Here is a 17,216-nt window from a genome sequence, read left to right as displayed (position 1 = left end):
CAGAGATGAAATGACTCATCCAAGATCCCTCAGCAAATCCATTAGCCTAGGCAAGAAAAGAAGACCCAGAGGGAGGGGAATACCTGGTACATGGTGGGCACTCACCAATATTTACAAAAGGAGGGAAGAAAACAGAAAGACTGTTAGCTATTTATGAGAAAGCGTTTGTTCTAAGAGTTTGCCAAGACTCTCAGCTATAACAGAAGCAGAGACCTGTGGTCACAGGGTCACAGATGGCTGTAAGTGGCTCTGGAACCCAATGCGATCCAAATGAAAGAAACAGTCTCCAAGGAATGAAGCAATGGTGGGAACACCCCTCTCTCCCTACAGTGACCAAGGAGGGATAGCATTTAGGAACTGGAGATGTTAATATAAAGAGTGTTGAGTAACTCCTAAATACTACTACTTAGTTCTTCTGTGGCACTTTCCTACTTCAGAAGTGCTTTACAAACATTAACTAATTAAATCAGCATGACTTCTGGAAGGGAAAATTGAGCCTCTTTAATCGGTTTGAATTCTCAGAAAAAGCTAATAAAATTAAGGTATAATGTTCATGAAAAGGAGTACACAGAACCATAAACAGCTTTTGTGAGGGATTAAATATCAAAGTGTGGTGGTGGCATTTGATGAGCTCAGAAGCTATTTATGGCAATGTTATGTGACTGCTCCAACATCAACCACTGAAGACTGAGTTGCAAATACCACAGAGGCTCTCTGGAAGGAGCCTGTGGCTGACTGTGGTCACCTGTCATAAGGTGTTTTTGTTGTTGTTGTTTTTCTGGGCAGGACTCTGAGCCCTGGGCTGATGGAAGCGGGAAGGAGGAGGACATCTGCCTTGTGGGCCAACCAAACTCTATCTACCATTTTTACAGAAGGAGTCAGCTAAAGAGGTGCAGGGGTCAGACACTTTCCCAGTGCCCTGCTTACCAGAGCTCAGAGCTGGGAAGGTGTCTGATCTCCCTGGTCTAGAGCAGGACAATCTGCTTCCATTCGGATATTTGATTGCTGCTGCCACCACAGAAATGTTTTTAAATAGTCACAGTGATTAAAATAGTAAAATAGTCACTCTGTCACCCAGGGTGGAGTACAGTGGTGTGACTTTGGCTTACTGCAACCTCTGCCTCCCAGATTCAAACAATTCTCATGTCTCAGCCTCCCAAGTAGCTGGGGTTACAGGCGTGCACCACCATGCCTGGTAATTTTTGCATTTTTAGTAGAGACGGGGTTTTGCCATGTTGGCCAGGATGGGCTCGAACTCCTGGCCTCAAGTGATCTGCCCATCTTGGTCTGCCAAAGTGCTGGGATTACAGGCATGAGCCACCGCACCTGGCCTTCCCACTGTGTTCTTAATCTGGACAAATTATTTTGCTTGCTTTTACATTTTGCCTTTTTTTTTTTTTTTTTTTTTTTTAAAGTAAAAGGGAGACTTCGTGATTCTCTAGTGAAGGAAACAGAAGTCAATCAGTTGAAAGTGTACACAAAGGGGGAGTTTTGGTTTGCTGTATTAGAATTCCTGGGATTCTGCTGGTCCTGTTTTGGACCTCAGCTGTAAGTAGACCACAGTACTGGCCATTCATTCAACCTGTCCTTCATGGCTTGGAATCCTGGTGACTCAGAGGACTACCCTTTCTGAGGAAAATGTGGAGTTGAAGCAAAGACAATTATTTTATAGCTGTAAATGGAAGCTATAGGAAAAGGAGAAGAAAATAGAGTCAGAGGTTTAAGAGGCTATACTATTGCTCCAAGTGGGTCATTAAAAAGCTGAGTGACCCCAGCCAAGATCCTACCCCATGTGGCCTTCACTTTCTTGCTGAAGCAGGAGGCAGGTCAGGGTGATCCCAAGGGTCCTCCCAGCTTTAACATTCTCAGATTCTGTGATCATACATGGTAAGCCTAAGGGAGTTGGGTGCTTAGGCAGAGACTACATGCTTGATGGTAGAGTCACCAGGCTTTGTAAATTATATGACTGCGGCTGGATATTTAGACAAGCTGGTCTGAAAGTGGAGTAAGTGACTTTCCATGTGCTGTTACCAAAAACCTCAGGAAACTTACAATCACGGCAGAAGGCAAAGGTGAGGCAAGCAGGTCTTACCATGCAGAGCAGGAGAGAGAGAGTGAGGAGGGAGGTGCTATACACTTTTAAACAACCAGATCTTGTGAGAACTCACTATCATGAGAACAGCAAGGGGAAATCTGCCCCCATGTTCTAATAATCACCTCCCACCAGGTCCTTCCTTCAACACTGGGAATTAAAATGCAACATGAGATTTGGGTGGGGACACAGAGCCAAACCATAACAGGTGTTTTAGCTAAAAACTTGAATTCCCAGTTTTTTTTTTTTTTTAACATTAAATGACATGGTTGCACTGGGCTCATTTTTTCATGTCAATAGTCAACTGGAGGCCAGGTGCAGTGGCTCACGCCTGTAATCCCAACACTTTGGGAGGCCGAGGGGGGTGGATCACCTGAGGTCAGGAGTTTGAGACCAGCCTAACCAACATGGTGAAACCCTGTCTGTACTAAAAATACAAAAATTAGCTGGGCGTGGTGGCGGGCACCTGTAATCCCAGCTAATCGGGAGACTGAGGCACCAGAATTGCTTGAACCCGGGAGATGGGGGTTGCAGTGAGCCGAGATTGTGCCACTGCACTCCAGCCTGAGCAACAGAGTGAGACTTTGTCTCAAAAAAAAAAAAAATAGTCAGCTGGAGGTGAGGGGTGACTACCCCTCCTGAAGGGGCCTGTGTGTTCCAGGTCCCCATGAGGCTGGCCTGGCCACTCACATGACGTGCTTGAGCCTTGCAGCATCTGAATCTAAGATGATGTCATGAAGAGCCAGCATTCTAAATATTATTATATCTATCAGGTTGGGCAGGATGAGAAGGTGCGGGTGTAGGCTCTCCTTTCTCCCAGGAGCTAACAAAGTGGAAGAGCCTCGGTGGCACTCTTGGATTCTCACTGCTAACATCTAACAAGAGTGCCCCGTCTGGTTTGTACCATCAGTAGCGTACTTAGAACCCAGGTCACATCAGGAAAGCCTTGTGTTGGGGGAAGGGCCTTGAAGCAGAATGACCTCCATCCCTTTTTCCTCCCCAGTTTGGAGATCCAGCCACCATGAAGCCAGGGAATGTAAGGGAACAAATGAAAGGCAAGTAGTGAAAACAACATGAACAGCCACATCCACCCCATGTGTTACGAGTCAGAAAGAGCTTTCAAAATCATCTCCCCACTGCCTGTCCCATTTTACAGATATGGAAACTGAGGCTCAGCAACCTCAGAGTGACAAAGCTGGAGAAAACAGGAACAGAATCAGGAGAACAGCCTATATCTTGTGTTGCAAGGCCTGCGTTTCTGTACCCAGAGAGCTGGTAGCAGACACAGTAGACTGGTGTTTACCCTGACCAGATGGGGAACAGTGAGAGAATACGGGCATGTGTCCCTGGAGGCAAAGGTGAGTTATTTAGCTCTAGGAGAAGAGCAAAGAAAGATGAAGGCAATAACTGCCCTGGAGAGGAAAATTCCAGCCCTGTTTCAGTCTTGTGGAAGGGAAGAAGGATTAAAAACATCAAAATTGCACAGATCAATTCACTTGACAGCAGTTCAACATTACAGTTAAAATTTTCTTTAAAGAACAAATCTCTGCATGTCAAAAAGGAGGAGAGGAACAGAAAAGCAGAGCTGAGACTGTATAGCACAGTGGCTCAGAAATGAAGAGACAGGCACTGCCGAACCAGGATGATCACTCAAGTGTGTGACTGGAGAAGAACAAGAGAAGCAGAGTGTTCTGACAGACATGGTACCAAGGAGAGAGAGGAGTGACAGCTGATTATGAGCTGGGGAACAGGGCCTGATGACAAGTTTGGGAAGACAGGTCCAGAGAATGGAGTCACCACTGACAGGAAACACGCTCAGAACATCTGCTGGCTTCTCCCTTGCTTTCTAACACTGGTATTTTTGTGCAAGTAAAAATAAGATTCTCTCCTCTACAGTCACTCCACCCAAGCCAGACTACCCTGTGTGCTGCCCCTAGACACATCTCATAGCCTGTCTCTTCCAAGCCTGTTTCCCCCAGAACTTCTTCTCCTCCTCCATTGTCTTGCATCTGCTCATTCATTTTGCCACCTCTCCAAGCCACTTTTTTCTCCCAGATGTCCTATCAGGAGTTCTCAAATTTTGCATTATTGCTGGTATTCACTAAATATAACTGAACCTGCTTTACTAACACTAATACAGTTAACACTAAAATAGTATCCTAAAGGTCTTACCTATATTAACTCATTTAATCTTTGACCACAACTCTATGAGGCAGTGACTATGACTAACTCCATTTAACAGGTGAAAATAACAGGTGAAAAAAACGAAGGCAAACAGAGGTTAAGTGATTTGTCCAAGGCCAGCCAGCTGGTAAGTGATGGTGTGCATGTCAGTCTGCTGGGGCTGCCACAACAAAACACCACAGAGTGGGGGCTGAAACAACAGACATTTATCTTCTCATTGTCCAGGGGCTGGAAATCCACGATCAAGGTACCAGTATCAGAGTTGGTTTCTGGTGAGGGTTTTCTTCTTGGCTTGTAGATGGCTTTCTTCTCATTATGTCCTCACATGGCCTTTCCTCTGTGACCACGTGGAAAGAAAGAAAGATCTGGTGTCCCTCTTCTGAAAAGGACACCAGCCATATTGGATTAGGGGTCCACCCTTATGACCTCATTTAAACTTAATCTCTTCCCTAAAGGTTCTGTCTCTAAATACAGTCATATTGGGGGTTAGGACTTCAACCTAGGAATTTTGGAGGAACACAATTCAGTCCATAACTGTGTGGAATGATTTTCATTCATTCATTCATTTACTGAGCAACAAAGAATTGCCACTCTTAGGTTAAATGACTAGAGACACAGCAGTGAAAAAGGCAAATATTGGCTTTGTTCTTAAGGACTTCTTTTTTTTTTTTTTTTTTTTTTTTTAGGTGGAGTCTCCTTCTGTCTCCCAGGCCGAAGTGCAGTGACGTGATCTCAGCTCATTGCAACCTCCGCCTCTCAGGTTCAAGCGATTCTCCTGCTTCAGCCTCCTGAGTATCTGGGATTATAGGCGTGCACCACCATGCCTGGCTAATTTTTTTTGTATTTTTAGTAGAGACAGGGTCTCACCACGTTGGCCAGGCTGGTCTCGAACTCCTGACCTCAAGTGATATGCCCATCTCAGCCTCCTAAAGTGCAGGGATTACAGGAGTGAACCACCATGCCTGGCTTAGGAATTTAAGTCTAGAGGGAGAGGGTAGCAGCAGGCAAGTAACAGGTAAACACATCAATCAGCTGGATAATTCGGACAGTGTTAAGTGCTACGAGGTCATAGAGTGTGTGACTGGGACTGTTTTGGCCAAGCACGTGCAGAACCAGAGAAAGAGATTCCCAGGCAGAACAAAGGCAAGTGCAAGGGCCTTGACGCAGGAACATGTAGCATATTAGAGGAACAGAGGAAGGCTGCTTTGGCTGAGTCAAGGAGAGAGTGAAAGAAGAGCTTGGAAAGGAAGCAGGCAACAGGCCATAGAATGGCTTCCTAGGCTACGAGAGGGAGTTTATATTTATTCTAAGAGCAATGGGCAGCCACAAGAGTTTGCAATCTGATCGATGCTTTTAAAAGACCCCTGTAGTAGTGTAAAGACACCTCATAGCAATGTAAGAGTGCAAATAGGGACCCCAGTGAGGAGGCTCTTCATTCGTTCACCCAGCAAATATTTAAGGAGCACCCACCTGCCACATAATGTGCTGACACCCACTCTCAGGGAGCACAGAGCCTCCTGGGTTGCAGGAGGGGACCCAGTGCAGGATGCTTCTAATCTTCCACTGAAATGTCAAATGAATCAAGACATTCCTGAGGGCTAAACTTTGTGGTCCAGGCTGCATGTGGTGAAGGAGTAAAAGAAAGAAAGGACTGGCCAGGATGAGAGCCAGACTGTGGCCACAGCGTCTTTGAAGATGTGGAACTCAATCCTGGCATTCAAAGATGGGCATAGGAGGCCGGGCGCGGTGGCTCAAGCCTGTAATCCCAGCACTTTGGGAGGCCGAGACGGGCGGATCACGAGGTCAGGAGATCGAGAACATCCTGGCTAACACGGTGAAACCCCGTCTCTACTAAAATATACAAAAAATTAGCTGGGCGAGATGGCGGGCGCCTGTAGTCCCAGTTACTCGGGAGGCTGAGGCGAGAGAATGGCGTAAACCCGGGAGGCGGAGCTTGCAGTGAGCTGAGATCCGGCCACTGCACTCCAGCCTGGGCGACAGAGCGAGACTCCGTCTCAAAAAAAAAAACAAAGATGGGCATAGGAGAGAAGAAGCAGGTGCCTTTCTTCCCATGGCTGCAGAACCATGTCTAAACACCTCCCCGTGCACATATGCATTTATAAACAACACTTCAGGCTGGGCGCCAGCTCATGCCTGTAATCCAGCACTTTGGGAGGGAGAGATAGAAGGATCGCTTGAAGCCAGGAGTCCCAGATCAGCCTGGGCAATGCAGTGAGACTCCTGTCTCTACAAAAAAAATTTAAAAATAGCTGCATGTAGCGGTGCACACCTGTAATCCTAGCTACTCAAGAGGCTGAGGCTGGAGGATCACTTGAGCCCAGGAGTTTGAGGCTGCTGGAAGCTACAGTTGCACTACCACACTCCATCCTGGGTGAGAGAAAAAGGCCGTATCTGAAAAAAAAAAAAAAAAAAAAAAAAAAAAAAAAAAAAAAAAATTTTAGAACACATCATACTTTTAGAGTACTTTCAAATATAACTACATAAATGTCTTATGAAAGTTCACATAACAGACGTGCTGGTTCCTTATGTTTTCCATCGGAATAAATACAATGCTCCTTCAGTTTAAACCCAACCAGGAAACCTGTACCATAGCCCTGCCTGACTCTTCGCTCCCCCTTCCACCCTCAGTCAAGGGCAGCTGGGGAATGCCCTAACGCACAGGCAGGGGTGAGGGGGAGAAGTACAGACGCAGTCCATAGCTAGAAGGTAGACATGGCAGGACCTGCCGTTGGATTGAGTATGAGGGAAAGGGGAATCCAGGATGACTGCAATATCTACAGAGGACAAAGGAAATACACATTGAGGGGGAGTGGAAACAATTGAGATCTAGCACTAGCTTAGCTAGTAAGAGGCTGTTTGATTCTAGGCAAGCATTTCCCTCTCTAGATCTCAGTTCCTTATTAGGAAAATAACACTTCTAAAACTCAATAACTGGCTGGACACGGTGGCTCACGCCTGTAATCCCAGCAATTTGGAAGACTGAGGTGGGTGGATCACTCGAGGTCAAGAGTTGGAGACCAGTCTACCCAACATGGTGAAACCCATCTTTAGTAAAAATAAAAAATTAGCTGGGCGTGATGGCAGGCACTTGTAATCCCATCTACTTAGGAGGCTGAGGTGGGAGGATTGCTTGAACCTGGGAGGTGGAGGTTGCAGTGAGCAAAGATTGTGTCACTGCTCTCCAGCCTAGACAACAGAACAAGACTCTATCTCAAAACAAAAACAAACAAAAAACTCAATAACTAAATTATATATGTTATAATATTTCATATCTATCAAAATTTATAAAATGAGATGACAAACATTTGTATGACCACCACTGAGCATAAGACACACATCACACCAATGGAATTGAAGGCCCTCTGTGTACCATTCCTAATGGCACTCCCTCCCTCCTGCCCCCACCCCAGATAGAATGATACTACCATGCTACTAAATCTGGCATTTATCATCTTAAGTGTCCTCTTAAGGTTTAATAATAATTCTGTTAATTTTATGATTTGACAAGCCCTCTTAATTTTTTGGTGTAATTGATTTGTAGTTGACAGAAATCTTCCATATCTACCACCTCATCTGATTTTCACCAAAATCCTATAAGGGTGTGCTAAGCTTGGGAAGATTCTCTCCAGCTTTTCACATGAACAAAGTGAGGTTCAGAGTGTAATATGTCATAGCACTTAGCATCTTGACCATGTTTCATCGCATTTCATGCCTTGCTTTCCATTGCTAGTTATTTTTTCATGTACATTTGTGTCCATCACTAGACTGTAAGTTCTTGAGAGCAGTGATCTTTCTCCTGAAGCTGTGGCCAGTGTGGTCAGATTACAGGGCTCAGGCTTCAGTAAAAATAAATAAATAAATACCCAGTGACGAGGGGAAAGTAGCCCACGTTATGGGGAAGCTTCTGAAACCTGAGGTAACACAGATAAGGGATGTAGAAACTGGACCTAAAGAGAGGAATACGACACAGGATGCCCAACAGAGTATGATGGAGCTCCACGGACTGGAAACCATGATATAGCATGCAGGGCAAAATTTGGCTCTTATAAGTCGTGCCCCTGATGTTTGAAAAGGCAAAACAAGGAAGTTTTCAGAAAAGCTGTAAGAAAGCAGAAGGGTTATCCAGTTCACTTGTTGCCATAATCCTGGACTTTCTGCAGACACACCATACATCATCACATCATGTGTAATGGGATCATATCACAAAAAAACCAATGTAATGCCATCAAAAGCATGACCCTTTAAGAATATTTCAGAATTCACACATTTAGGACTAGGGAACTTTAAAGAAAGGGTATTAAAGACAGCCATGACCTACGGCTGGGTGCGGTGGCTTACGCCTGTAATCCCAGCACTTTGGGAGACGTAGGTGGGTGGATTACCTGAGGTCAGGAGTTCGAGACCATCTTGACCAACATGGAGAAACTCCGTCTATACTAAAAATGCAAAATTAGCCAGGTGTGGTGGCACATGCCTGTAATCTCAGCTACTCGGGAGGCTGAAGCAGGAGAATCGCTTGAACCCGGGAGGCAGAGGTTGCGGTAAGCCAAGATCACACCATTGTACTCTAGCCTGGACAACAAGAGTGAAACACTGTCTCAAATAAATAAATAAATAAATAAATAAGACAGCCATGGCCTTAAAAAATTTATCACACTCAAAGCTGGAGTGGATCTCTTTTGTTCCATAGACTTCTGTGAGCCTCTCAATCCATCAGTAGGGAAATGAGAACTGCTTACAAGCCACCAATCAGCTCCCATAGCTGGAGTTTCCTTGAGAAGTTCTCCCCTATTTCAGGCATTCCTTATGAAAGCTTTGTTTTGTCATATGTTTGGTATCACTAAGGAAAAATAAAATGTGTTGGCCTTAGTTATTTCAACCTCTTAGACTTACATGGAGCACAGTAATATACCAGTTAATTTCTGCTTGTAGGTTCCATTTGTAGAACTAGGGCTTAAAAATATATTCTAGCTTTCTCAACTATTTTTCATAAAGAAGAATCATCATGACTGTGAAGACCACTGTGATTTGCAGAATAAATCCATACATGTATAACCCAAACAGATCAACTAAATGAAGCTTCCCTCGGGCATGGCAGTAAGTAGGCTGGGCTCTAGGAACAAAACGTGTAACCACAACACTCACAGAGTGGATGTTCTTTCAAGTGATAGAGACAGGGTTGGGAAGGACTCTAGGGTTAGAGCCTTCAATGGGCAGTGCTGTTCATTGGATACACAAATAATAATGATGATTGCTAATATTTAGTGTGGAATGCTTTACCTGCACCTCATCGCTCACACTTTCTTACAAATAATGGGGCACTATTCCTTTTATTTCTTCTACTCTTAGAGTTAAGATAACAGAAGGTAAGAGCGGTTAGTAACTTACTCTATCACCTAGAGAGCAAATGGGGGAGCCAGGCTTCAAATGCAGGTATGTCTGCCTCCTAATCCCCACATCTTAAGCATTTTGCCATCTCATCTTTCACCAAGGCTCTCCTGCTCTCCAGCATGATCTGGGCTCTGAACTGTTTCTCCACTAGCCATCTGAGAATAGGTTTCCACCAATTCAGCCTCCAAGCTGCTGGAGACGGGGGTCATTAGATTACCATCTCAGAGCAAAACAAAATCAGTATAAAATCTTAGCCTCATTAGCATGGGACTCAGTCTCCTCAGGTAGCCAGTCTTGGCCATTGATTTTTTATATGCAGCAGTTACATTTCAGTTTCTCAAGTTATTCATAGCTACATATGAGTAATAAAATGATAGCAACAACTGGAGCGATGCTAACAATTAGTTTGCCTCAAGTCCAAGGACAAAACAAAGTCTTCAGTGTCCTACTCACTCCTTAGCTCCAAAGTAAACAAGTCTTTCTGCTACTAGTACTGGATTAAGCTTCATAACATTGTCCAGGTGAAAGTATTTAGGGCTGGAGGCCTGTGTAGATGCTTGTAAAGAGGGAGATGCTTTGGCAGATTAAGCCCAATCTGTGGGCTTGTTCTATTTTCTGGAAAATCTCAAGTATGACAAAATAGTTCCAATGAGTTATTGTTCATCAACATTTGTCATGTTAGAAATCTTGGCATCATTGATCTCTATCTCAATCTCATCTCTATCTATATTTATAATTTACTTGTGTATTTAACAAGAAATAGAAAAGAAACGCCATGGTCTAATGGAAAACATCTGAGCTGCTGTGGTTCCCAACCTTTTGGGGTTTGATAATCAACAACACAATGTTATGAAACCTTTTAGGGTTCGCTATTCAATAACAAAACAAAACAAAAAAACAGATAAAACAACTATAAATAAATCCTATCTGGCTGATTTAAATTATAGAGCTCATGCAGCTTGAGCAAACCCTCTTCCCTTAGCCATGGTGTGATTCCTCTTGATTGAGAATCGAGTTTCTGGGTTATTTCTCGGAGAATGAAATTACAAAACACAAGATAGCAGATTTTTAAAAAATTGTCACCAGGTATCCCTGTTGGACATCAAGTGACTGGGTCAGAAACTCAGTCGGAAACTCTGCTTAAAGAAGAGCAGAATAAATCCCCCTTGCCTGGGAGGCCAAACAGAGCATTGTTTTAGTTCTGTAGGAGATAATGACAATGGAATAGAACATTGTCCCGGGTAATGGTCTCCCGCTGGTAGGGAAATGCGGACGCAAAAACAAACAAGGGGTTGAACTGCTACCTTCTTTTTAAAGCAAAAACTGTTGATCCTGGAACTGAGTACTTCCTAGCAGCTTCCATTTGGTTATATAAGTCTTACATTTGTAGGTGCTCTGGGCTGGGGTATCACTGGGTAAGGAGGGGGCAGCGTACAGAGGTTAAGAGAGCTGCTAGCTCTACTGTTTCTAAACTGCTGACTTCAGAGATAGGCTTAGGGGACCATTTTGAATTTCATCAGCCACTGGACAAAACAGGCTTTCCATAAAAACACAATCACCACATCATGCTTTGCTACCAGCTGAGATCTCCCTACTGCCATAGCCCACCCTCATGCCACCCATTTTATGACTGCCGATTAGACTGATATATATTGTATTGATAAAGTTCTGCATTTCTTGAAAAGAAAACCTTTATAAAATAAAGAAGAATGAAGCCAATAATCCATTCATTTGACATAGAAAGTTAACACTTTCCGATTTTTCTCCCTTTTTTCCCTTGCAAAATAATATAATATGTAGAGACTGTCTAATGTGTCTCTCAAAACAAGATTTAAATCAGAGATCAAAAGTGGGTAGTGATTTAAAATTCTAAATTTTGGAAAAATAGCAACTATCCTTTCATTTTTGAAACAAAAATAAATGAAAATTCAGGGCCAAAGTCGTCCTTCTGCCAACTGGAGCTTCTGTAAAACACACAGCTCAGACTCTACCACACAGATGGAAAATAGTCCGAATGCATGCTGGCAGTATTCTTTCATTCCACGAACTTCTACAATTCCCATTAAAGCAGCATGGCATTCAAAAGTTGAGGTCCAATTCATCTTTGCTGTTAAAGAGACATTTTACAAGTGTATTTTTTTTTTTCTTGGGAAAAAATTTTGAATTGGGTAAAACAAATGGCAAGTGGATTTTTTAAAAAAAAAACAAAACAAAACAACAAAACAAAAAAACACCTCCTTACTTGGACTGGTGATTGACTTGCTTAGAATTCCCTGGGCCAGCATTTCATTTCCTGATGGCTGCCATTTCCCCTCCCATTCCAAGTTCTCTCTACTTGGGGCTGACACAGGACATGGAAATACTAATATGGCTGCTACTCCCTTCATGTATTTCAGCAAGAGAATTATTTCATATCAGTGCTCAGTGTCTCTCCAACTTTTCCATTTCCTCTAAGGTCAGGTTTCCCTACAAAGAAGAACGCCAGATCGATTGTTAGTAACAGGAACCAAGCATTTGGGGGCAGACACATAACTTTTCTATGTTTCATGTTGTCACTGGCAGAAGAGGATCCTGGCCTAAATACCCATTGGAAAGAGGCAATTTATATTTTTATTACCGTCATTAATCTGATATTTCTAATTTAAAAACATTCATTTGGAAAAAACTCAATGATGAGACAAAACAATGTTTTTGCCCTCAGTTACCTGTATGTGATTATCTGTTTTCTCCCTCAGCTTTCTGGCTTGATGAGGGTTCCCTGGTTAAACGCAACTCCAGTACGTAATAAAGGGCATCAGTCACTTTTGAAGGTGCTTTGGCAATGTGGTCACTAATGTAAGTAACCATCACAGAAATCTCAAGTCGAGAGAATAAATAGGAGAATAATAAGCAAAGAGAACTAGCATAGGGACAAAGTTAAGCGGGGGGGGGGTAAAAATTTGGTGGAAACAAACAAACAAAAAAAAACTCTTTAATGTGGATGCTAAGGAACAAGATCAAAGTATAAGAATTTGGATTAGGCAGGATCAGTTCAAGTTGTTAATAAAAATATATGGGAAGAAATGAAAGCAAACAGTTCCCAGATCAGTCTCCAGGTATTCAGGGCTGGCCATATACAACGAGAAATGGAAAAGAGGTGATAGTTAGCAATAAATATGAAGGTGCATAGACACTTTGAGCAATTCCGAATATCACAGTGCTTCATGCAAAACAAGGGACTGCTTAGAATTTTGTCTTCAGCCTTCATCAATCTGGTCAGTTTCTGCATCTTCCTTACCTTGTCAGCATGCCCAAAATATTTAATGTGATGACCACTGACTCAGTAGGCGTGGGATGCCTAAGCCTGTATCATTTCAGCCTTTGCCCTAAAGCAGAGTTCTCCAGGAATGCAAAATTTCCTACATGAGAACTTCTGCTTCAACAACAGTAAGGTCCCAGGCACACAGGGAAATGCCCAATGCAAAGAATCTGGCAGGAAAATGAATGGTTGTGAAAATTGGGCTCCAACTCCTTTTTAAAAAGAGTTCCAAGAACATGTTTACTGTGCAGTTTCGCCAAGAGAAAGTTCATGGGAACCATTTTCAAGTTTCAGGAAAGTCTATTTGGTAAGGTGGGAAGTTTGTAAGTTCAGAGACTTTTTTTTTTCAAAGAAACAAATTTCAATCACTTTAATAAACACTTTAAAAGCAATTTATGATAACTGTAGCCTTCCAATGACTAGGGCTACACTGAACTTTCCAAGCCGAAACATTCATCCCTTGTATTCAGGAAAAGTCCTCTCAACAATTTTGAAAAATATTAAAAATATGAAAGCAATTGTAAAATCACTTTCACCTGTGCAATATCCTTTTTCATGAATCTCTCCAATTGCATAGCTAGGGTTACAGATTTTCACAAACACAGTTTCATTTTTGATAGTTATGTAGCTGTAATTTCAGGCTATTTCGCTCTATTGAAAGGTATGGGGGCTGCCTTTGCCCTCTCTTCCTCCTGTGGCTTAAGCCATCCAAGAAAACATCAAGAAATTAAATAAGAAGGGAAAACAAGACGTGGAGATCGTATTCAAAAGACTGGAATCCACCACATGAGAAGAATCAAGTTTGTAACCTTTGGGGTTACCTCCCTGCTCTGTCTTCCATCTGGGCAATGGGCTAACGTCCCTGGGCTGGGGGTGTCTGAGGAGGTTGAAGACGTCCTCAGCGCTACAGAGGTGCTACGAAAACAGACAGCTGTCTCCTGACTTAGAATTTTTTAAAGCTTTCTGGCCTCTCTGAGAAAGCCGATCCAAATCCACCCCGTATCAATTTGCCTTCTAGAAGCGGCAGGATAAGCACACGGGTTTGGGCAGTGCTTACATTTTGGGTTTATTGGCTTGATGAGGTTGTTTGGGGAGCTCTCAGTCACAAACTGCAGAAGAGTGGGGGCGGGGGACAAGGTGGGGAGGAAAGGGTGGGCGAAGGAGCCGAGAATAAGACAAGCCGTGGGGTGGAAACTCCGGGAGGGAGAGGAAACGCCGAAGGCGATGTAGAGTCCGGCGAGGGACCGTAGAGGTAGGGCGGGATCCGAGCGGCGTCCGGAGGGAGAGCGACCGCGCGCCCCGCAGCCGAGCTGGGTCCCTTCGCCCCGCCCGGAATCCCGGCCCCCGCCGGCCCCACGCAGGTCCCCGTGCTCCCTCCGGGAGGTGGGAGCCGCCGGGACTCTGCGTTCCGCCCGCATCCCTCGGCCGGCCCGGCCTGGGATCCGCACCCGGAGAGGCTGAAGCGAAGCTGACGCAGCCCTGGGTCGGTGGCTCGCCGGGCCCGGTCGGGTGGGTGCTATTTTCTGGCGGTGGCGTTTGCAGGAGCAGAGGAGACAGCGCCACCCGGGGCCTCCCCGAGCACTGCGGGCAAGGCCGGGCTCGGGGGCCGGAGTGAGGGTACAGGTCGGGCTCTGGGTTCTGCTTCTTGAAGGCGGCGGCGGGGCGCGAAATGCAACCGCGTGGGCCCCGCCTGCCCCCTCGGTCCAGTCTTTCCTCGACGCCCGGGAGGCGTCCCCCAGCCCCCTAGTCGCGATGCTCTCGGGTCCCCGGCGTGGACCAGCACGTGGGCCCGGGAGTCGAGTGGGGAGGAAGGCGTATTGGCCGCTTCAACTTCCTGCGCCGACGGCTGGGGACGCGGAGAACCCTCTACGAGCTGGGGTCTCCGCCTGCCCGGCAACCTCACCTCAACGTCTGGCCTGGTCTGGGGCCGCTAGGGAAGAGGCCGGGTGCGGACTCGGCAGCGGCTGCACTCCTACAGAGCCCAGACGCGCCTTCTCGCCTTTTCCTTTCTGGGCCGGGCCCTAAACTCCCGGAACCCGCCGCAGGTGGAGCGTGGAAGACAAAAGGGACAGCCCAAGCTGTCCCGCCCGCTGCGCCTGAGGAGCATCCCCTTGGCGCTGCAAGGTGTCGCCTCCCCCAGCACCTTGCGGGACGGGTGCCAGGCTGGGCCTCTAGACCGTTTCACCGCTGCTTATCATTTCTCCTTCATTTTGCACTGGGGGAGCTGCCCCTCCCTTCGGAGAAAGAGGCCGCGCCTGCACCCAAAGGTAACCCTCGGGGGTGATCCCGGGAGCGGGGCTGTCTGGCCTTGGTGCGAGACCCTGGGTGGGGAGTTAGAGGTTTCTGTTGCAACAGAGAAACACGGCAGCGTCAAAGAGAAAAAGCTTCCAGTGGAACTGGGCCTAAAGCTATTTTTATTTAAGTCTCAAATTGTCTAGTTTGTCATTTTGCTTCTATTTTTAAAAACTATTTCTCAGTGGCATGTGGGAGGGGAGATCAAAGGTGACGGACGGGTATCCCTGTGTTGCTGTCAAGTATGCCTTCATGTCTGTTGTTTCTTCAGCAGTTGTCCCACAGAAAGTATTTTCTTCCAAGGAACCCTTGCAATAAAATAGGATATTTCTATTTGGACCGTTCTATGTCAAAGAAGGTTGGCAGCAGCGCCAGGCTTACCCAATGATTAAAGGGGGACATTTCCTACAATAAGGTAGAGTCAATGCAGAACCCACAAGCTCAATGATTTCCATCCCTGTGTCGTCAGCTTGCTCACTTTCTCCTAAGATTATGACAATAGTAGTAATAATAATAACCAGGACACAAATAACCCTTGAGAAGTCATTTGTAACTACCTCTTCTTGGAGGTGAGACACACACACATGCATACACACATACACCCCTGTGGACTTATGGTTTATTTTTGTCAGAGGAACTAAGAATTGCCTGAGGTGCTGTGGGTTTTTTTTTTTTTTTTTTTTAATGATCTATTTACAGACTTGCTAATGCCTCCGCAGAAATCCTGTTTATCAGCCCAATAGTTGTGACAGGGTTAGAAAACCAGTTTAAAGTGTTAATCGGCCACAAAAAAGGCCCTAGATTGATGCCTTTCACTTACCTTTGAAAGGCTATAAAAGCAACGCCATACATTGGGATGAAATTAGACAGCGACAAAATCATTACCTTGACTTCCCACAATAAAGACAACCTTAAAAGGGGGCTATTGATGGTTTCAAATTACATAAGGATGGTTTATATGTTCTTCCTCTGCGCTCACAGAAAGCAATTTTAAAATGTGAATTCTTCAAAGAACAAACGGCCATAGCATTCACACACAGACATGCCTTTTTATTTTATTTATTGCAAAGTGCTATGAGAGAGAGAGAGAGAAAGCAAAAACAAAACTCCCAGCAAAAGGAGGCCGAGTCCAAAGATAATATGTCCGGTTTCTATTTCACCAAGTTCCTGGGCTCACTTTCGGCCCCAGAGCCCGGAGTGCTCTGTCTCTTTCGCCGGGACGGGACAGGGAGTGGAGTTCCTACGCCCGTGGGTGGGAAAAGCCCCGTGCACGTCACTGGGTCACGTCTGCTCACTGCTTCTGCACATTTTAAGCGTGGACACAGCCTCCTCTAGAATAGAAAGACATTTCTCAAACAACACCGATTCTGGGGGTGCAGTGGGCCTGGCGCCGTCCTGGAGATAAGGTTCAGCCCGCTTCGCACCTGTAGTTTTGGGATAGCTCCTACTTGGGCGGGGGTGGGCCTCCACCTTCTCTGCCTTCTATCAGACTTTTCCTCGGATGCATTTCTACGTAAATCTGTAAGGCGATCAAATGCAGGCGGCCCATCTCCAGTGCTTTTTTTTTCGTCTCAAAGGCGGCGCCTGCATTTTCGGGGGCTCCAGCCCAGGCTGAGAAAGTCCCCTCAACCTCTAATCTGAGGTTGCTCACACGGCCTGCAAAAACCCAACGGGGCATCCCGCCACGCCACCTTACGTTTCCCTAGGGCCAAGTCAGTGGTCAAAAACCGAGCCGGTGGTAACTGCCTTTACCAAAGAAAGACAGCCAGGACGCCCGCACCGACGGCAACGCGCGGAGGGAGAGGACAGTGCCCTCTTTCGCATGTTACGGGGCGAGGGGGCTGTTGGCGTCCGGAGCACGCTGAGAGGAACTTTGCAGCGGCTTTGAGAGACGAAGGGAATTCGGTAAACGTGCTGCCCCGGGCTGCCAACTGGAGC

General features: G+C 45.5%; 1 long non-coding RNA gene across 2 annotated transcripts in view; it reads right to left on the bottom strand.

The window, feature by feature from the left end:
• Window positions 1–6,331: 6,331 nt before the first annotated feature.
• Window positions 6,332–17,216, bottom strand: part of LOC117064367 — a 68,891-nt gene continuing 58,006 nt past the window's right edge. The window contains exon 3 of one of the 2 annotated variants that reach the window (XR_004429404.1): window positions 6,332–6,688. This is a non-coding gene — a long non-coding RNA (uncharacterized LOC117064367). Of the gene's footprint in view, window positions 6,689–16,360; window positions 16,610–17,216 lie in introns of those variants that run through there. The other variant, XR_004429405.1, reaches the window with a different exon arrangement.

This window comes from Trachypithecus francoisi, unplaced genomic scaffold (assembly GCF_009764315.1).
Source record: "Trachypithecus francoisi isolate TF-2019V2 unplaced genomic scaffold, Tfra_2.0 Contig01579, whole genome shotgun sequence".
NCBI lineage: Eukaryota > Metazoa > Chordata > Mammalia > Primates > Cercopithecidae > Trachypithecus > Trachypithecus francoisi.
Note: the sequence above shows the minus strand (reverse complement) of the source record. Positions and strands in the feature narration are given on the sequence as shown.